Source organism: Haliotis cracherodii, unplaced genomic scaffold, assembly GCF_022045235.1.
Source record: "Haliotis cracherodii isolate W230 unplaced genomic scaffold, xgHalCrac1.p SCAF_1, whole genome shotgun sequence".
In the NCBI taxonomy this organism is placed as follows: Eukaryota; Metazoa; Mollusca; class Gastropoda; order Lepetellida; family Haliotidae; genus Haliotis; species Haliotis cracherodii.
In genome coordinates this window covers 68,117,897-68,140,526 of record NW_027266264.1, presented here as the reverse complement: position 1 = coordinate 68,140,526, position 22,630 = coordinate 68,117,897, and the positions used below count along the sequence as shown (strand labels likewise).

General features: G+C 39.8%; 1 pseudogene; it reads right to left on the bottom strand.

Moving 5' to 3' along the window:
• Positions 1–856: 856 nt before the first annotated feature.
• On the bottom strand, positions 857–17,057 carry LOC139462436 (neural cell adhesion molecule L1-like; annotated as a pseudogene).
• Between the last annotated feature and the right edge of the window lie 5,573 nt (positions 17,058–22,630).

Genomic DNA, 22,630 nt, shown 5'->3' with positions numbered 1-22,630 from the left:
GTTGGTCCACCGTGGTCATGCAATGTCAGAGTGTGAGGTTATGTTGGTCCACCGTGGCCATACAGTGTCGGAGTGTGAGGTTATGTTGGTCCACCGTGGTCATGCAATGTCAGAGTGTGAGGTTATGTTGGTTCACCATGGTCATACAGTGTCAGAGTGTGAAGTTATGTTGGTCCACCGTGGCCATACAGTGTCGGAGTTTGAGGTTATGTTGGTCCACCGTGGTCATGCAATGTCAGAGTGTGAGGTTATGTTGGTCCACCGTGGCCATACAGTGTCGGAGTGTGAGGTTATGTTGGTCCACCGTGGTCATGCAATGTCAGAGTGTGAGGTTATGTTGGTTCACCATGGTCATACAGTGTCAGAGTGTGAGGTTATATTGGTCCACCGTAGCCATGCAGTGTCAGAGTGTAAGGTTATCAGTAGTCAGTATACTGTGTCTGAGTGGGGTATTCATGTTAAACTATAAATTGGCATCAGTCCGGACTAGGTCCGGACTAGTACAAGCAGCCACACACACACGTGCATGCATGTCGCTACATAAGTGCAATAGTCTTGGACGCGACGTTAAACCCCATTTCACCTCACCTCACAATTCGTCCATGTTAACCCTTATTGAGATAGTCATTTTTGTGTCATTTCAGTGCTTTGTTTTGTTTATAAGCTTCATGTGTTTTTCCGACCTTGCTGCTATCGGATGTTGCAAAAACCAAAGGAATAGTCACTGCCCATACAGTGTGAGCAAATAATATAAGCTAACCCACTTTACGTTTCACATTTAGTCCTACAACACATCCGTGTACAATCACAATATCATCCTTTTTGTCCATATGGAATAAACTCAAGCTCTGTAAAATTGTTTTATTCGGGAAAAGGTATAGAAGTATCATAATTAAAAAAACTATAGACGTGAGCTGTACATAAAATCAGATACCTTTAGCATGATAATACACTGATATAGTTAGTAATACTGAGTAATTCGACCTATAAAGCATTGCACAATGAACTAAAATGAAACAAATAACAAACAAGTTCATATCGTCACCATTTGGTTAACACCTTTCGCACGTGTACTGTAATAAATAACACTATATATACACGGAGGGCATATCGTTAACAAGATGGCAGTGTAAACACAACAATGTAATTATGCGTATAAGAGGTAAACCAGCAGGAGCTGTAAGATGTACACCTGGAGATATCATTGAAACATGGTGAAACATGCTGTAAGTCAGCAGAAATGGTAACAAAAGTATATATTGAACTGATAATAATGGGCAAACTATAATGCGGCGGAGGGACACATATGATGGCCCTGCTCTAAGCATAACATCTACTGACAAATGTGCAACCAAACAGCATTCTGTGACTATCTATAAGCAAATTGCATAGAATTACCTAGTGTTAACTAAGACAAAGGGGTAACACCCGGTAGTAAACTAATACACTAAGCTACTTGTTTTGTTTGTTTGTTGCTTAACGCCGCACTTGGCTATATTACAGCTGTATGGCGGCGGTCTGTAAATAATCGAGTCTGAACCAGACAATCCAATGACTGACATCATGAACATCGGTCTTGGTAATTTGAATACGATGACATAGATCAACGAAGTCAGCGAACCTCACCACCCGTTCCTATTAGCCGCCTCTTACGACAAATGTGGGTTGCTGAAGACCAATTCTAAACCGGATCTTCTAATCTTAAAATACAATTACCTTCTTTGGAATACAATGAACACGACAGACAATATTCAAAGCATCCCCTGGACAGAGTCATAGGCATTTGGTCAACAGGCACATTATGGAAAAATTGTTTATACAAAAAAGTAAAATACTCTAAATGTTTTATTTCAACAAGTATATTAGAAATGTATTTGGTATAATAATGTTCTTTGGAATATGGTAAGAGAATATTAGCACCGGAATATTCGGACGTACGACAATATTTTGTTCATATTGCTGAAAACTGATCACCACATTTGGATTATTCAGATGAGAATTCTTTCCTGAATACCACTTAGTGGGTCCCACATGTCCATTAAATGTGGACAACCCGGCTGTCTGAGTTTCTGTTCCAAGACTTGTATACTACTTGGAGCTAGTTGATCTGCTGGCCTGATGAAATAAAATATATACACTTGTGTTTGAAATTTAGTGAATGCAAACAAGATGCGAGTTGCGACTTTCTAAATGCATATAATTTAATGCATTACATGTATATGCTGTATTTGTGCATTTCATCTTTGTTTAAGACAAAGGCATTTAAAGTTAAACAGGTTTGACAAATGATACTACAGCATATGCATGTCGGCAACATAAAACTACCGTATATAGGTTTAAACCAAAAATGCCTGGGAATAGTAGTGAGTGAGTGAGTATGGTTTTACGCCGCTTTTAGCAATATTCCAGCAATATCACGGCGGGGGAGACCAGAAATGGCCTTCACACATTGTACCCATGTCGGGAATCGAACCCGGGTCTTCGGCGAAAGGGAATAGTAGTGATGAATATGAAAAATATAAAGAAAATGGAACATAGAATATTTATAGGAAAATCATATTGTTCATCAGGTTTGTTTCTCTGTCTGTTTGTTTTGTGCAAGGACATACATGTATCGCTTATGATCGAATTGTGTTTGTTGTGATTGTATAGAAGCAAATAAAACTAGTGTATTGTGCATCTGTAACTTGTAATAAAATGTAATGCAATGTAATATTTTTTTCAAATTATCAATATAACTATATTACAATATATCAGTACCCCTAAAGGTGTTTATTTCTGCCAACTAGACTAAATGTAAAACGTTGTTTTGTATTAAGATATATACTCTTTGGCTGTTTCTCAAGTTCTGTTTCGTGTTCAATCGTGTTTAACCATATACTGTTCAACTGATGCCGATAAACACGTGTTATTTCAAACATTATTCATGTTTACCGCGATCACAGGATTCATTGTGGAATACATCAACATATGTAGGATGTAAGATGTCGGAATATAAAGTCATGGTATAAGCGTGGACTTCCTACATCTCAGAGAAAAGTATATACTGTTGGAACGGTAATAACGATGAAAACAAACGTCAATTATCAAATGCATCACTTAGTGGACTAATTGTGTAAAGGAACATGAAAATGAAAAGTCGGCTCCCATCTACGTAGAAAGAATCGCAAAGAGACGATTTTAATGGCTTCAACTTATTGCTGAAAGTAATGAATATGCTCAACGTATATTTTGTTTGATGTGTATGTGTTTTGTTTGCAAAAGAATAAATAAGTGAGTTCTCAGATCCCGTGTGTAATCCTGACTAAAATCATAGCCAAACATGCAAAATATGAAGATGATTTGGTCTCCAAACAGAAGTTGATTTGGTAGCCAAATATGTTGACTTGGTACCCGAATATGTAAATATAAAGTTGATTTGGTAGTTAAACATTTAGAAATGAAGTTGATTCGTTAAAGACGTTTCGTCAGTGGTTCCCATTGCGGCCGAATCGACCCGTTTAGTTGAGCAGCCCAGTACGTTGATATGTTTTTAAAGTATCAACACAACGTCTTCAAAGATCTTGACTTGCTCTAGTTGCATACTGTCCTACAAAAGACGCGTCATCGCTGAAGTACGCGGCGTTGAATTTACCTCCAGCATAACCGTCTAGCGAGTCAATGTCGTCATCACTGAGGTCATAGTTGGGGTTGAGACTTTTCTTCAGAGATTCGTCTCCTTCAGGCCTGCAAGCAGAAAATCCTTCTACATGGGGAACGGGCAGGGATGAAGTTTAATTGATAACATCTAACGCATAGGCATCCTAATGATCTTTTCCTGTAAGTTGGAAACGTCAACGCTAGGAAATAAGCCGTCTCGATTATCCGCTGAAATGGATTCCATTGGGTGTAACACGCAACATATGTCGGTGAAAACTATATGAATGGACCATCGAATATGTATACTCTCTCCATCCGTACTATGCCCTCCATCCCTCTCTCCATATTCGTACATTGCCCTCTCTCCACCCCTCTGTCTCTCTTTCCATTTTCGTACAATGCTTTCTCTCTCCCTGAACGTGCAATGCTCTCTCTTACAGAGGATATAATCACTCCCTATTTAATTCGGACAATGTATACTCTTTAGACACTATGTACTCACTCTATGCTTGTGACATTCTGGAATTTATGATCCTCAATATCCTTGTCCGGGCGTAAGTAGATAGTGTTCACCTCGGTGTCGTACACTGAAAATACAGACACACAGTGAATACCAAATCCTACGGCAGCCAAATGAGCTTGTTTATGAGCTGCAGTTATAAGCCCGCATACAAAAGGGGAAAATTTTACACAACATACATTTGAATTGTAAAACCTAGCCGAGTCAAAGATCTATCATCAGTAATACGAAGCATAAAGATACCTTCATCGGATGCAAAATAATACTAACAAAGGGAATTAATCATGAATGTTTTTGAGTGTACAATGTTCTCACATAAATGTTTACCTTCCAAAATGTATTAATATTATTTAATGGGACTATGCTGTATCAATATAAATAGGACTGACTTGTTTCGACTTGTTTTTTCTGTCAAGAATTATTACATACTTTCAAGACAATCGTGTCGTTATTAATGCATGTGTTGCACAGAAAAGATTTTTATTCTCAACAAATATCTTGTATCAAGTAATTCGAAGTAAACGTGTGCATCTTAGACGTATACTAGTCTTCGTGAATGAAAATTGCAGGGAGACAAGAAATCGTTTTTCCACAGCATTTAATGTAAAATGTTATTGAGAAATGTGACGGCTTTTAGATATATAGGAGCCATATGGTGAAGTAGGATATCAGGACTGGGTTTATCATAGTGTATTAATGTTGGAAATCGTACCAGACCTGTTCGTCGTGGCGAGCGAAAGCTCTACTAACAATCCAACCAGAGAAAACGGGTGGGACAACACCATTTGAAATGTTAAGTAATGAAAGGTCTACCTCTGTACGCTCCCCGATCCTTCTTCTTGTGATAGCAGCAGCAGATGATGATGATCAGTATGATGAGGAGGATGAGGAGGATGAGGAGGATTATCAGCCAAATCGGCACCGCTGCACCACTAATCAGAATCGGTCCAACTGAAAATCATCACAAAGTATGAACACACAATGCCATTTAGAAAGTGGTCAAATGTAACAAATGTTATATTTGGGATAACACTCTCTGAGTGAAGTACAGATTCTCGTACTTTTTTGGGTAGAGTACCGTCCGGGATTCAAACCCATCACAAAGTAGACGGTATAGTGAGTGAAAAACTGTTGTTTTATACCACGTTCATATAGTGAGTGAGATATTGTTGGTTTACACGACGTTCATATAGTGAGTGAGCAACTGTTGTTTTACACTGCGCTCACATAGTGAGTGAAAAATGTTGTTTTACATCACAACGATATAGTGTCCCCGTAATTCCCACGATGACGAAAACCACATTCATTTACAATACATTTGTGCATAGTATATTCCTTTGTCTCTGTCTCTGTCTCTGTCTCTGTCTCTGCCTGTCTCTGTCTCTGTCTCTGTCTCTGTCTGTCTGTCTGCCTGTCTCTGTCTTTGCCTGTCTCTGTCTCTGTCTCTGTCTCTGCCTGTCTCTGTCCCTGTCTCTGTCTTTCTCTCTGTCTGACTGTGTTTTTGTCTGTCTCTGTCTCTGTCTCTGTCTCTGCCTGTCTCTGTCTCTGTCTCTGTCTCTGTCTGTCTGTCTGCCTGTCTCTGTCTTTGCCTGTCTCTGTCTCTGTCTCTGTCTCTGCCTGTCTCTGTCCCTGTCTCTGTCTTTCTCTCTGTCTGACTGTGTTTTTGTCTGTCTCTGTCTCTGTCTTTGTCTCTGCCTGTCTCTGTCTCTCTGTCTGTCTCTGTCTCTGTCTCTGTCCCTGTCTCTGTCTTTGTCTCTGTCTGTCTCTGTCTGTCTCTGTCTCTGTCTGTCTCTGTCAATGTCTTTGTCTGTCTCTGTCTCTGTCTGTCTCTGTCTTTGTCTCTGTCTGTCTCTGTCTCTGTCTTTGTCTCTGTCTCTGTCTGTCTGTCTCTGTCTCTGTTTCTGTCTATCTCTGTCTCTGTCTCTGTCTCTGTCTGTCTCTGTCTGTCTCTGTCTCTGTCTACACAAGGCCCTATGTTTCCGAAACACCACCAAACACAGCTGAAGCTAGACATGGTGCTTTCTTTGCTAATAGTTTTGTTTCATTGTGATTCGTCAACACATGCTCATGATCTAGTCGGAATCGTACAATCGACTGTGTTTTGACGGAGATTTCTTATGAACATGAAAAGGGTTTTGTCGCTTTTATTATTATGGGTCTGCAGACTCAAGACATAGAAATATTAGAATACCATTTTTTTTAAATAGAGAAGATTCTTTTTTCCGACACGGAGAAAAAACGTAGAAGAAGGTTTAAATTAGAAGAGAAGTAACCCTTTTTATTATTTCAACACTTTTAACGATAGTTTCTTTTTCATTTTGACCACCGATCAAACGCTTTTGGAACAAATAATCCAGTTGTCAGAAAAAGACCCTAGTGTTAGGGTTCAACCGTTCAGATTTAATGTTCACCTTTGCCTACTATTTAAAAAAAAGAAACAGCAAGAGTCACAAACCTATCCCATCCTCTAGGACGACGTCAATGAATACACGGCGGGTTTCAAAGTTATGGTACAGCACTCTTCTGTAATTTCCTTCTATCTGTTTGTATTCCTCATCGCTCAGATTTGTAGTGTTGATGTAGGTTTGTTTCGTGACGTCGTCGTAGACCACATGTGGCGGTAGTTCTGTGTAATACGTTTTATTCTTGAATTCCCATCTGTACCTGAGAGTCATCCCCGGGTCTGTGGTTCCCCGCACAGTAAGGTTCACCAGATCACCTTTCTTGATGCCCTGTCTAAGTGGAGGCTGTGTAGTAACTTAGATAGGCTCTAAAACATAATATATATTTTCCTTAAATTAAATCATCGCTTTACGAATCAAATGAACTGATCATGTGTTTGGGACAGTATCACAATGCTCTCACAGAGAATGATTTACATATAAACCGTTAGGTAGGACAGTGCTTAATCATAGAAATCTTAATTATTCATGGTATTTATTCTTATGCAGTTGCTATAAATATAAACTCTTGTATCACCATCGGTGGTGATTTGATAATAAAGAATAGAAATGAATTGACTTACCTATGACATTGAGACAACCGTTAGCGAACTCGGAGCCCATCGAGTTGGCTACCCGACATTGAATGCACATAATGTCATCTGGCTTGGTCAGGTCTGTCACGGTGAGAACACGACCACGGTCGCTGAAGTGGATCTTTCCATTACCTGCGGCAAATGCAAAGCTCATGTGTTAACTCAGCACTATACATGGACGAAGTCTTTTCATATTCTTCATCTCAGTATTTCATTCTTTACTTTCATACTTCACGTTGTCGTACATCTCGATTCGATAAGTTTTGATACTGTCTGAATGCAAAAATAGGATCTCAGAATAGATATTACAGAAACATAAATAATTTCAACATACCAGCATGATGTCACACATTTCACGTATGAATATTCTGCATGCATGCATACATATTTTTCACACGTATGTACTATCAACAACTATCAGCATTATGTAAAAAAGGGTGTCGTGGCCAAAAACTGCACTGACCTTACCCAATAATCATTATTGTTATAGTGTTAATGTTTCGCTTATTATTTCCTAATTTTTAAAGTACAAGCTCGAATTCTGGAATTGAAATACTCTTATGTGTGATAATCCAACAATGGAAAAAAATCTGTACCTGGAGGATTGTTCATGTTGATCTCCACCCCATTCTTGAACCACACAGGGGCACTCGGCTCATTCTCCGTACGAGCCGAACGGGCCTTGCAGGTGAAGGTGGCATCTCGACCCTCGGGTATAGTCTGGTTGTTAATACCCTGTACCCAGATAGGACCAGCTGCAACATAGTATATGATTATTGAATCTACAGCGCCCACCTTAACCTCAATCACCAATCACCCACAACCAGGCCAATATACATACACAGAAACATCACCAACAACGTCACCACCAACATCACCACCAACATCCCCTCAAACATCACCCCTCTCCATCTTCTCCCACCACCAACATCTTCCCTAGCACCGTCACCAACACCCTTCCCCCAACAGTCCCCTACTTTCCCTCCCTCCCTCCCCTCCCCCCTTCCCCCTCCCTATATGAACATCCCCACTATCACTGCCACCAACACCCAGAGCCTCTAAACCCTGCCATCATGGAACATCCTTCAAAGATCTATAAGATCAATGTTGCAACAAACATCAGCATCCAACCCACAGCCACTAACCCCACCATCATGGAACATCCTACATATATCGACCAGATAACTTCTGCAACAAACATCGATATCCCACCCACAGCCACTAACCCCACCATCCTGGAACATTCTACATATATCGACCAGATACGATGACAATAAAGGCTACCAACACATGTTGTGTTGTGGAATAGCTCATGGCAACCTACATGTTACGTTCAGGAAGATGATGTCTTCGACAGAAATAGAGCTTTTCCCCTTGCATCTATAAATGCCTTCATCATCATCTGTTAGGTTGACAATCTGCAGTTTCATGTTGTTCTTGTCAAGTTTGTACTTTTTGGTGGTCCTGATAGGCTCTCTCAGCGGGTCATACCACTGTACTGACGGGATAGGGCTTCAGATACAGGAAAGTAGAAAAAAAAATTATACTACGCCGTAATATCACAGCTGGCATTTCAGATCATTATTAGCACATGAACGACACAGTATTGTACAAATATATCGATGCCGAAAGCAACTATGCTGCATTTATCCCTATTCCTATTTCCTATTATCCCGATTTCGATGTCCACGTTATTCATGTTGCTTTACTTTTCATTTATATTATTATTATATAATATAGTATTAGGTTAAAGTAACTATTATCATGTAAATTTTATGATAAATGACAGATTAAAATGACAAATGAAATGATAAAATGGAACCTATGGCTGTACAATTTGTACTTGATTGATGCAAATGTCTCAAGTTTGCTGATGGCAATCCTATTTCTTTGGATTTCTATGGTTTCTCGAAGTTTTGATTAATCCTATCGTTATTCCTGATTTGGTGTGCTTCGAGAGCCTTTTCCTCTCACTCTATGTTAATGTATGGAAACTACACCAGTCCTATAGAATGTTATGGAACTGTTAACACTTACAACCCACTGAAAACACACTCCAGTTCTGCTTTTTGGCCTATGAGGAACTGGGGATCGGCGGTCTTAAACACATTTTTCGGAGGCAGTTGGGGTTTAACTGAAATTATAAACCAAGGTGGTTCAGAAACAGGTCATAAAGAAACAGATCCGCATGAAGGGGAGCACAAAATGTGTGTTACCCCAAAGTTTACATAAACGTTATTAATGAGAAAGTCCAGCATTTCACATATTGTTTTGTCAGTAAACTACAGATTGAATTTGCCTTCTTTTCTAACAAATTGACCCGAACCTCTGAAGATATAGATGTAACCGTATCTATGGTCAATACGTTTCGAGCAAATGCCCCATGGGTCAGCGAATGAAGTAAGTATTTCATGTGGGATAGTGGTGAACAAAGTTGAATAATCAAATGTGTTAACAGAATTGAATATGGTTCCTTTCTGCGATTTTAAAAAGTCAAGCAAAGTATTTGAATTTTTGAGAATCCACATGGTATTAATTCCACTTGTCGAAAACCTTTCTGTGTATATAAGGAAAGTTCTTCCTTGATTATGGTAAATCATTGAGACAAGGATTTGGTGGTACATCTGCTGGAGATAGCAATATATATCTCTTTGTACGGAGTTTTATGATCTTTTGAATCCAGTATAAACGAGTCTTCGGGCTTTAGAGTCAAACCAAAAGTTGATAGTACTGATGAATAGTTGTGGCAGATTACTCCCTCAGTTAGCATACTGGGCTTATATGTGGCATTATTTACTTATACCAAGTTCCTTGATCAAACAATAATTGTACGGATGCTTACATATAATGGTTATGTTATCTGAGGCTTTGTCAGTGGGAACAACTACAACCTTTTATGTAGGGCAGCCATACTAAGGATAAGAGCTGCCTGGGACAGAATGGGTTAATTCCAATTTTGTTTCCTCTTTTTCAGTTTGTGCATTTTACCAATGACATCACGCACTAATTGAAGCAACCCTGAAGACAATTCAACAGGTTCCTGTTCTCTTTTGTCCCATTTATTGGAATATCAGCATCTATAATAAGTTGTGATTTCTATTTGTAGGAGGCTACTCACGATATTTTGGTCCATATTTGATATAACTGACGAAGGTTGCTATTGTCAACAATAGCGAAGCCACCTGTGATTATATGACCAACAGGTTGATAGCAGTATTGTGAGTCTTGGCAGCCACAAGTTGTGGAATTAACATGAAGAGCTGCCAAGTCCACGTTCTGCAACACGTTTCTATAATTGCATATGAATGAGTTTATCATCAAATGAAAGAGAGGCAAGCTGAGGGTATGGTACCACTTATAAATATATCAAAACTCCATGTTTTACTGCAATATGTGTGCTATTGTTTTTAATAGAGCAGCTTTGTCTGATATATTATCAAATGTGAAATCATACTAAATCGTATACAACTGTTACACTGAATGGACTGATTCAAATGGGTTCGCATATTCTCACCTTCTACTGGTTTAACTGTCAGCTTCACTGGGCTGCCAAGTTGGATATTATCGGGATTGTCATTGTACATAGCGCACTTGTATATATCAACACCAGTCTGGTCTTCCTCTTCCAAGAAGATAAAATGCAGGGTTCCTTTGAATTAAAAAATGATATATATTTTGTAAATGATTAGATGTGGAAGCTCTGAAATAGTGTGTCCTTAACGAAAGCTTTATAGAGCACACCGACCATAACATCCTGACATAAGGCCTGTTGGTTATGATGGGGAGTCATGGTAGTTCTGTTAAAACATTGGGCATATAACGGGTCTGCTTGCTCTACATGCTCTGCTGACTATCTCCGTCACGAGGCTGTAATTTAACATTTAAGGGAGATGAATGTCGTTTGGTGATGATTTAAAACAACAGTTAGCTTCAAACTTAGGCGCTGCATTAAACAACTCCCCTCCGCCAAAATAACACAGAACGTAAGCCCTTCTGTGATTACAAGGAGGTTTTACAACTCCCATATGGTCACTTTTCGGCTGCTAGTGTATCGTCAGTATGTTGCATTATGTACTAGTATATATGTCCTTTAGCTGTACCAGTCTCAGCTGGTGGTGGTCCAGAGTTGGACCCATTGTGATCCTTGGTCGGTCTGCACCATGCACGTGCTTGTGGGTTTCATCAAAGTGGTACGAACAAAGTCCCATTGGGCCTTCTTCCCTAACAAACACAAACATATCCGAACTATTGCTGTAAACACACTACACTACACTACAAATTACCCCCAAGTCTACATGATAACAACAACATACATCAAGAATCAGCAAGATGCAGTGATACCTTTTTCGTCGATATAGATTCTTTCGCTTTCTTTAACTTGTCCCTGGGTGCCATCTGTTCCTTGTCGGAACCACATGAAGCGTGCTGGAGGAACGCTCTCTGGAACATCCCCACACTCGAGGCTGGCATACTCCCCCTGCGACTTGATTATGGGTGTAGGTTGGGCGCCGCTGTCAGACCAACTTTCTAGAACTAGAAAAAGCACCAGTATGATGATGTCAAAGGCAGGCGACATTAAATGATGAGATAGACCTTTATATCATTACCATAGGATTGTTTTGTGTATTATTATTAAACAGATCTCCCAAATTGTAATTTGGGACTATTCTTCTGTATTGAAAGGTGTAAACCCAAGAAGGTAGGGATACAGATGTTCAAGAGTTGAATGTCAAAATATTTTCAAAAGTAATACAGCTTATATGTCACATTGTGAATTTCAGAAAACACATAACTCATAAATAATATCTTCGGCTTTGAAGATATACCGTGGCTGCACTGTTGTTTTAACAGGCATTGAAAATATATGTTTTCGAATGATGCCCTAATGATGCTATAATTCAGTTGAAAGGGTAATAGCAGAGTGTAACTATGTTTCCTCATGATGTCTTATAATTAAGTTAAAAGTGTTAAAGTAAAATAATTTTAAAAAATAAATCACGTTACACCGGTGTGTCCTGAAAACTGATCATTCTGTGAATATGGAAGGGTTTCGATTAAGGGGTTCGATGAGAGGGGGACACGTAACTGGGCAGCATCAATATCATGTTTATCAAGAAAGAAGAGAAGTATTTCCAAACACTTAACTGAACAACGAGAACCCGTATATGAGTTAATGTTGTTTATCGCATATGTGGGTCAGATATATATTGTTTGAACAAAGTTCAGTATGATCATTTTGTCTCTTGACGGGAGGACAATATAGGTCATCTTGACTTTCGATGTTAATTCAGCCTTTAACAAATTGTATGACCATTTTGTCTCATAACGGGGGGGGGGGGGGGGGGGGGGGGACAATATGGGTCATCTTGACTTTCGATGTCAATTCAGCCTTTAACACATTGATGAATTATTCTATTGGACTGGTTATTATTCTGCATTGACAATTTATTTCACATTGTCTCACCATAGATAGCCTTGAACATATACTGATGGTATATACGACTCTTTACAAAACCTGTGGTGGGTGACTACACACCCACAGAATGAATACAGCCATAAGCAGTCACAGAAAATATACACGTGACTCTACACTGACACAATAAACAAATTCGTGGAAAGTGTTGGATTTATGACTATGCACTGACAGAATTAACAGAACCATAATCATCCTTGGACATGTGACGTCACATTTGGACCAGTGAGGCTTCTCACTGTATTTGTAAACGCTCTGATTAAAAAACAGCATCAATAAAAGCCTAACTTCCCTCACGAAAGTTTTAACGATAAACCTGTTTACAGACAGGCATACTTAGACTGCGTCCAACTGTTCCACTATGAACTTGCTATTGATGCAGTTGATCGATATGCTGCACTGAATATGTAATTAACTAAAAGCTGAAACAGTATTTTTCCATCCTGATAAGAGAAATTAGTCAGTAATTGTCAGGAAACAAACATTAAATTATCTCACTATAATGTGGAGTTCCCCAGGGTTCTGATTTTGGTCGCTATTTATTCTGTACAACAGCCAGTTTTAAAAAAACGGATAAATGAGTTTCCCCTGCCTTACCTTTATAGCCCCATGGATCTCACAATAAATGCTATGATATTACATAATAGTCCAAATCACTGGTATAAAGCCTTCAGTTCAGAAGGTTCAATAGGATGTTATAGTTTTGATTCGGTACGTTCAAACATATCACAAGTCGAATGCATCAAAGTTGCAGGTAATGCACTTCACAATCAAAGGGGAATAACTCACCGATTTCTATCAGGGTTGTAACGGGTGACATGGCTAACGGGTTCACATCCGAACCAACATTATTCTCCACTGCACACTGATACTCCCCCTGCTCTCTGTCTGTGAAGCTGGGTATAGTCAGGGTGCCGTTAGTGCTGTCTACTTTTATATGCTCGTTTGACGATTTAACCTCGTCTCCTTTGAAGAACCATTTGTATCTGAAAATAGAACGGATTTGGAGGTGATATCACAATACATTTTTGACAACCGTTGTTTCAATTAAAGATTATTTAACGTAATAGCTCTCTTGTTATCTCTTACAAGCCATAGCCTATGATAAGGGTTATTTTGCTCACGTGGGTCTGGGGTTTCCCTCTGCCGTGCAGGGGAGAACAACCTCCGATTTTTCCTTGATGTAATCCTTCTTCTGGGCGTCCGGTTTAGTTATGTATGGTGGTACTCCTATAAGAATAGTAAATATAATAATTGAAGATAGGTAAAACAACATACAGATGACCCAAACCCAAATGCGCGTGGATTTATACCTACACACGTGTCTGTCTACGCCTGTGTGTAAAGTCCCGTGTATATGTATATACGTGTGTCTGACCAGTGAAGATCCGTTTAGAATTGATCTTCAGCAACCCTTGCTTTCCGTAAAAGGCGACCCTGCTTGTCGTAAGAGGCGACTAACGGGATCGGGTGGTCAGGCTCACTGACTTGGTTGATGCATGTCATTGTATCCCAATCGCGTGGATCGATGCTCATGATATCAATCACTGGATTGCCTGGTCCGGAATCGATTATTTACGGACCGCCGCCAAATAGCTGGAATGTGGCTGACTACAGCGTTAAACAACAAACAAACAAACAAACAAACAACACCTGTGCCTGTTTACAACTGCGTGTCCGCCTTAACATGTGTGTCTGTCTACCTGTATGTCTGTCCACACTTTTTTGTCTGTTTTAGTTTTAGACTCAATATCTTTCTACACGTACAGAGATGTAGATGTAAACAGACAAACATGTGTAGGCAGGCATACACTTATATACTGATGTTCAGGTGTAGACAGATATACAGGTGTAGACAAAGGTGCGAAGAATATCGAAAATTTGACACACAAAATGTCTCTGTGTAGAGTAGTATTTGCTAACGCCCGGTCACTCTCGTCCCTTCCAGCAGCTGTACGTTAATCAGACAGGTGGTCAGGTGGGCAAATACCCCAAGGACCATGTCGAGGGGGTTGCGGCCCTGCTTTGTCCGGAGTGTTTACTTCAGGGCCACATGGGTACATTCAGCAGTTTGTGTGTGACCTTCGTCACGACCTTCCCTCTCCCACAGCCTTGCGTGACACTGTACAATTCTGTACTAGAAAGTTGTCCTGTGTATATTTCAGATTCTAATCATTTTAATGACTTATTCTCATTACAATCCGCGGAACCAACTCCTTTTTTTAACTTATTTTAATTCATTGTTTGATTTTGGATTATTTTTTTTATTTTTTTTTGTTTTTATTTTGCGAGGTGTCTACCTCTTCCTTTAACCATTGCACAAGGAATGTGATTTTAAGATTGAGGTACGGGAGGCAGGGGCGGATCCAGGATTTTATAAAGGGGGGGGGGGGGGGGGGTCCACTCCACTTGGGACATTTGTAACTTCAGGATGGGGTTGTGGAGGTTCCACCCAAAAGCCTACACAAAAAATCAAAAATACTATATATAACAATCAAATCAACATGGTAGGCAACTGGCATACAAAATGTCATCGGATGTTTTAAAAGGGGATCCGGATCCGCTATTGGGTGGGGGATGAGGAACTATTTCTGATAACATAAATAGGTATATGAACAATGTTAACAGAAATGAACCCATGACGCTATACTAATCTAGCACTTAACACTGCTATCGTTGATTCTGGTATGCGGATACATTGCATTAATAGCAGAACTGTGAAATATATCTTACTCTGAGACGTGACACTGGATACTGCGGCCAGCAAACAGACGAGGGAGAAGACGGGTGTCATTGTTACTCTTAGCCCCGCCAAGGGCAGTGTCCCACACAGGCAGTCTGTAAACAGGACACAGAAGTGAAACTTGAGTAACAAACATTATAAAAACATGCATTATAGTTGTTGATAAGCCGTTACATATATGCATCTTAACATAAAGCAATTGTAATATTTAGATGTAGACATGCCAGTGATCTGCGAAATGTTTCTATAGACAAGGCAAATCGGAGTATTGCCATTAGCGCACAATGCATTCATATGTGACAATGGCCTCAACAAAGAGCTTGATTGAAAACAGTTACTACACCAGGAATAAAGATAACAACCGCCTACTCTACAATTCAAAATGATATAGTGTTATCATGATTTTATTCTGTATATATTCTCCGTCAAAATAAAATTGTTTTTATTTATAAAGTGTCATACTCATACTGAAATACAGCAAAGAAGGTTTTCAGACGGCCATGTATATCGCGTCTGGGTGTAGCGTCGTCACACGGACATTGTAAAAAATAACAAGCAAGGAAACTATGAAAGGTTCTTAAGCGTCCGAAAACCAATAACACGTCGATATATCATGCAATTTTTGAAATCTCACAGTGGATTTCGACTCTTGATTACTAACAAGCGACTGGAAACTTATATCCGGGTATTACAAGGTGAATGAGGATTCAAACTCAGTTCACTGAACATTATTTCCCAAATTCTACTTTGAGTTTTCATAGTGTGTCAGTATATATAACATCTACATTTTATCTCAAAATTATGAAATATTCGAACCCACAATCATAGGATTCTGGCGTGCCTAAGTGACGCAACGAAGCGAATCGTGGATGACGCAGGACCTACAAACTGCGGTACATACTGCGGTATTGTACCAATGCTCTAGCGGGTATTGGTGGTATCCTGCACATTTATCAAAATGAGGTCATATGTATACATTTCAAATTCAGGAGGCTGGGATATATGAAAATATACAATCGGTTGTGTCTTTCCTTTTTCAAGATGTATACGTCTAGGTTTTTTAGGAACTGATATATCTACATAAAAAAGGAGACAGTTCATAGAATTTCAAACATGCAATATTGTTTGCCATACAGTATTGATACGTGTGATACGACAACGTTACATACAATGTATCAACCTTTCAATGGCACTGTACTACACTACACCTACATGTATGTGCTTGTTGTTGCTCGGCCAGTGTGTAGGAATATCAGGTTACAGTCTAGACTGACAGTACGTGGTCCACTATTACACATGCCTCCCTTATGAAGCATTCTATAATACATAACATAGCGTATAACATTATGAGCAAATGTGCCAGGTAACGAAACTTTGTATTTGATGACACCAACACAGACAAACGTCATGTTACTATCTTTAGTAACAGAAAGACACGCCTATATCGTGAAAACCGCAAACCCTTACATAACATAGTATGTCAGTTATGTCATGAGATGTGATCCTAACGTGGAACACTTACCTATGTACTGCAAGGAAATCAGCTACAAATAGCTCGTTTAAAGAGGTGTTTCTGCCATACCTGTCCTGCACATTCAACAGGCTATGAATAAGTCGCCCACTCAGTGGGTAAAGCGAAAGCAAAAATGCATGAGTGTACAGCATGGAGAGTGGCTTCACAGTGGGACAATAGGGGCCGATGGTTACGAGGGTTTTGAAATCAGATTAAAAGTGTCAATGCATATTTTAATTTTAGGGCGTATCCATGTTCGTTTATGTATGCTGGTGAAACGAATGTATCAACAATTGACAAAAATAATATTGATAATCACAAAACAAATGGTGTCACTATTGTTTGCGTATTTTGAGACGTAACATCCAAACCACAATATGTCTTTGGAAACCTGACAAAGATTTTGAATATGACTTAGCATACTATTTTTAAATGCCCGTGAGGTCATTTTCCAGGTATTAGAAACATACGCACCGTGTCCGTATACAGGTAGTGTATTCCGTTCTGCCGATTAGGAGTAGGCTTTCATATCAGCTGTCCGCATGGTAAAACCTCAAAGAGATGCGCTCCAGAAACTAAACTAAACGAAATGTCCAGATCACTAAACCGAGTTACCTTTTTGAATAATTTAGATTTAATCTATGCCGTTTAGCGAATCATATTGTGCACACTGCCTGGCTAATGTACGGCGGGTCAATAGACGGCCCTGACGTCACTACTAACCTCGTGAACACATTGTGCGATTCAAGGGTCGTTCTTCTCGATATAATGGGATCTAATCTGTCTCTAAACAGGAAATAGTTTCTGAAGGACAAGCGTTATGGACACTTGGTATATTCTCGGCCAATCCTGGCAGGTAAATGTCCAACATACCTGGATCTATTACTACGTTTGTTTATACCTCTAGAAGGACAAATGTGTGCAACTATATTATGCATCGCTGAAAAATGTATGTGGCCCAACTGTGTGTAAATCGAATCTTCACAATGGCGTTATAATCTCGGTGAATAACTGCTGCTGCTGTTTGGACATGAGGAGTAGGTGACGTTTCTGAAACACAATTTCATTCCAGTTGAATAAACTAAAAACCTTGAATTGATCAAAGTATAGCACCAAAAATCTAGCGTTTGGAATCCTTTGATCTTAATTTCTGTTTACTTTCATTGTTGGAAGGAACCATACCCAGAATGCACTGAGTCCTTTGGTAGAATGTGTACAGTTTCCTGCTCTGTCAGAGAATGTAACCCATCTAAATAACTGATGAAACACTACAACGACAAGCGTCTAGTGGTAAACGTAACGCATTGACTGCTTTTAAAACTTATAGTTTACTTATAAAGATAATATCAATGACAATAACGTACGGTGATTTAAAACTTTTTGTTTTAAAGCACACAGCCTCTGTTTTGGATTCAATTAAGTTATTTGGTAGTGATTATAGTGTACTTACACTATATGAATGTCCGCCTTTAGGATTAAAATTAACATTTACGCTGAGCCAAGACAGATACTAGTAACAATATATGTTTTGAAAATGAAATTGTTTTATTTGATTATTTTACAGTATATTTAATAATCACACATCAATCAATCAATCTTTATTCGCGAGGGAGTAGGCCGTCGACCCATATACAGTATATGGTCCACCGGACCCGTGAAGATCCAGGGTATAAGAGGTTTTCAGCAACCCATGCTTGCGGTAAAAGGATCGATGCTCATGATGTCGATCACTGGATTGTCTGGTCCGGACTCGATTATTTACAGACCGCCCTCATGTAGCTGGAATATTGCTGAGTTCGGCGTCAAACAACAAACAAACTAACAAAATATGGCCCACGGCAACATCCATAGTTCAGTAGCTAGCACAATAACTTTGTTTGACAAGCATATTGCATAAAGGACTTACATGCTGATATTATGAATACTATTTCTTGCTTACTTGACATTAACTTATCACATTGGATCATACTGATTTCATTTTAAAACCCAACTAACAGTTAAAAACCCGTATGTGTATGCTTTAGAACCACTAGAAATTGTACAATGTCAGTCTTGCTCATATTAAGCCGTAGTATGAATTCACGGGGGAAAATTGAACACTTTCTTCATCTTGAGTATTGCACGGTTGGCAAAAGTGCAACTTCAAATTTAATCTGCAATTTTGTAACCCAGGTAATTATACCCCTTTCAGATGCATGTAATAATTCATTAAAATGTCCGCACGCCGAGTGGTAACATTTAAGACTAATATTTAACACACCGTTAAATGCCAAAATATATAGTGGGTATCTCCCAAGGTTTATTCAGACCACATGGAGTTGATATAGTTTCACACACTAAAAGTCTTTACAAGCATAACCGTGAACTGTCTCGATGTCTTCATTCACATATCATATATCAGAATCCCCTACTAGTTTAAGAGAGGTGCCTACTACCAATGGCAAATTCTGTTTGTAATTGTCCCGAATGTGAACGGAAACCGTCCTAATAAAGATACTTCCAGGTCAATGAAACAGGGCTATGTTTATGTATATTTGAATTGATGTAAGTGTTCCCACCAGTAATTGACTGCTTATCAGAAGAGTGAAATTAATCAAATCCTTTGGTTCACATTGTGGATGTATATATAGTACCTCATGTGACCTTGGTCATATATCAGCGAAAGGTTGATCAGCGAACCACATAAGAGTATGCTAAGACTCACGATGTCGTGGTAATAATATTATTTACTTATGGTTCTAAAGATTGCTTTGGGGGAGTCTGTTGTGTCGTCATTTTAAAATCTGATCTGTATATTTTCTTTTGCTAAGTCAGTTTATGTGTATGCTAACATACAGTCTATGAAACCATTTATTACACAAGGTCACTACTGAGGCAGCGAGTCGACCCGTTTGAAAAGTCTGCCGATGTGCGCCATAAGATTTACTTTTCTGATCGAAAGCGTAATTTGAATAAGTATTCCAGATCGAAATCAAAACGGGTTTGGGAAACAAGCTTGCGATCTCACGAAACGAGGTAAATCATTAACTTAGAGATTTGTAACTAAATGTTTACAAACATTTTATTATTTATAGCCAATCGGAGATGTAGTCCTTTGCAGACTTTTCTAACGGGTCGACTCGCAGCCCTTAGTAGTGATGCATAATAAACGATGTAACCCTTAACGCAGCTATTGTCCAGAACTACCTGATGTGACTGGAGTGCATGAGCTCCAACAGATTCGTAGAGCTAGTGCTTTGTCCTTTGAGACTTGATTAAGGTAATTCGGGTAACTTTACATGGCCACTACACCAAACAACACTGGCAATCACTCACACAGCAAGGAGAGATGTTTCACAAATTTCCAAAAACATTAACAAACACAATCTTATGCAAGCAATTGGAGAACCATAGCCCCCAACGCAACCACAAAGTTGTCCGAGGCTGGTAACCGTGAAATAGATGTTATTTCTATGAGGATTACAAAGCTGCCAGACCCGTGAAGATCCGAGGTAGAATAGGTCTTCAGCAAACCATGCTTGCTGTAAGAGGCGACTATGCTTGTCGTAAGAGGCGACTAGCGGGATCGGATGGTCAGGCTCGCTGACTTGGTTGATGCATGTCATCGATCCCAATTGCGTGGATCGATGCAAACGATGTCAATCACATTGTCTCGAATATTTACAGACCGCCGTCATATAGTTGGAATATTGCTGAGTGCGGCGTTAAACAAACAAGCAAACAAACAAAATCAAAGCTGCCACATGACTCTGGAGTTAAGGTCTTTTTGGTCAGGGTTCCAATAGTCAAGGCCTCAGTAAAACTCACAAAACGATTTATGATACAGATGTAGTATCAATAGTTGACACATCAGTGGCAAACACAATGCCCTATTTTGACTTGTACCATATGTTCCCGCGTTTGTTCAAGAGAGCGCTTGTTTTTGCATGTGTTTGTTACGACTGCCACCGGTGGAGCAGGATACATTCACCCTTTCACGAACACCTGGCATCATCAATAATTGTTAGTGATTTATAAGTACATGCTAATGATACAGTGGGAATCGTATAACGGACTCCGCTTTCAGCAAAGAGATTCTACGATTACTGAAAGGATTTTGTCGCTTTTATTTATGTGAGAAGAGCGAAAGTGTTTCAATATGTGACCACGTCGTGCTCGACACGTGACTTGTGTCATCTGGAGAGCTGGCGACTGTGGGCACGTTCTGTACGTGACTTCCTGAACACTACATTTAGCGAGCACGTTCAGCCATTGAGCATATCTGGCATGGCCCACACCCTCAGATGATGGAGAGGTGATTCAGGCTCTGAACGAATGGCGACTCACCCTGCGTGACATCATTAAGACACTGACGACCTCGATGCGAGAGGGAGTGCTTACTACTAGGTACGGACAGGTCATACATGTTGTAAGGGACACTCAAGAAGTGATTTTCATTACAACAGCGTCTGTATGAACAACTGACATGGGGACTCCTGTAGCCATTTGTTCGCCCTGACATCATGGCCAAGCCCTGATGAAGATGTTTCCTATTACTGAATATCTATTTTAGGACTTGATCCTAGGATCAACATTTGCATATAACCTGCAATGTCACACTAATACGTCCCTTGGGCACGCCAGAAACCTATGATTGTGGGTTCGAATCCCGGTTCTCCCCGATTATGTTTCTAGGTTTGTCAGCACCATACCCGTGCTCGTGGGTTTCACTGAAGTGGTAAACGTCTGAGACCTGCATCACTTCGGCTTTCCTCCCACACTAAGCTGACACGCCGTGATATAAGTGGCATACTGTTAAAAGCCGCGTTAAACAAAACTCACTCACTCACTCACACTAATACCTTTCCGAGAAGTGCTCTTTCTGTTTAATCAATTCTGACGTCCTCAAAACGATAAGGAAACTACATGTATCTCTAATATATTAACGATATTCAGAAAAAGAAATAAGGAACAGACCATTGTCATTCTGTCATTTTGATTTTGCGAATCAGCGTGCCTAGCTGTTACACCCTCAGCTCCCTATCGAGTACTCATGGTAGATACAAGGCACAGTGGGACATCGTCAGAGAGATGGGACTGTACAACATAGGGAAGGCTGAAGGACGAGTCCTGGGAGTCTGTGATGGTCACATCTCACTGGATGTCTTCCTTCCTTCCTTCCTTCCTTCCTTCGTTCGCTCGCTCGCTCGCTCCGTCGTTCGGTCGTTCATCTGTTCGTCCGTCCGTTCGTTTGTCACTCAGAAATATCCTAACTTATCGAGTATTGACCAGATGGGCCAAGGATTGATATTATGAGCAGCCATCCACTCCGTCGAGGACGATGACACGTTGTCAACCAAATCTCTGAGCCTTGTCACCGATTCATATAACTCGAATTGGGATTGAAAAGGAGTGAGATGCGAGATTTCGAACCTGAAAAAAATCAAGACTTGCTTCATCTGGGGCTTTTGCATTACGGAAAGAGGTAGGCGGGAGGGAATATAATGGCTCAGGGATTGTGAGACAGGCGAAGTATCCTCGTAATGTCATGATGATATGATTAGTCTCCTGAATGCTGCTGATCTATCAGGAGAAGAATTATCATCAGTTATGCATAACTTTCAATTGGGTAAATCGGCAGGACCGAATGGAATTTTTCCTGAAATGGTAAAATGTTGCAGCACTTTAATCATAGCATACTAAAACTATAGTTTTAATAGGATTGT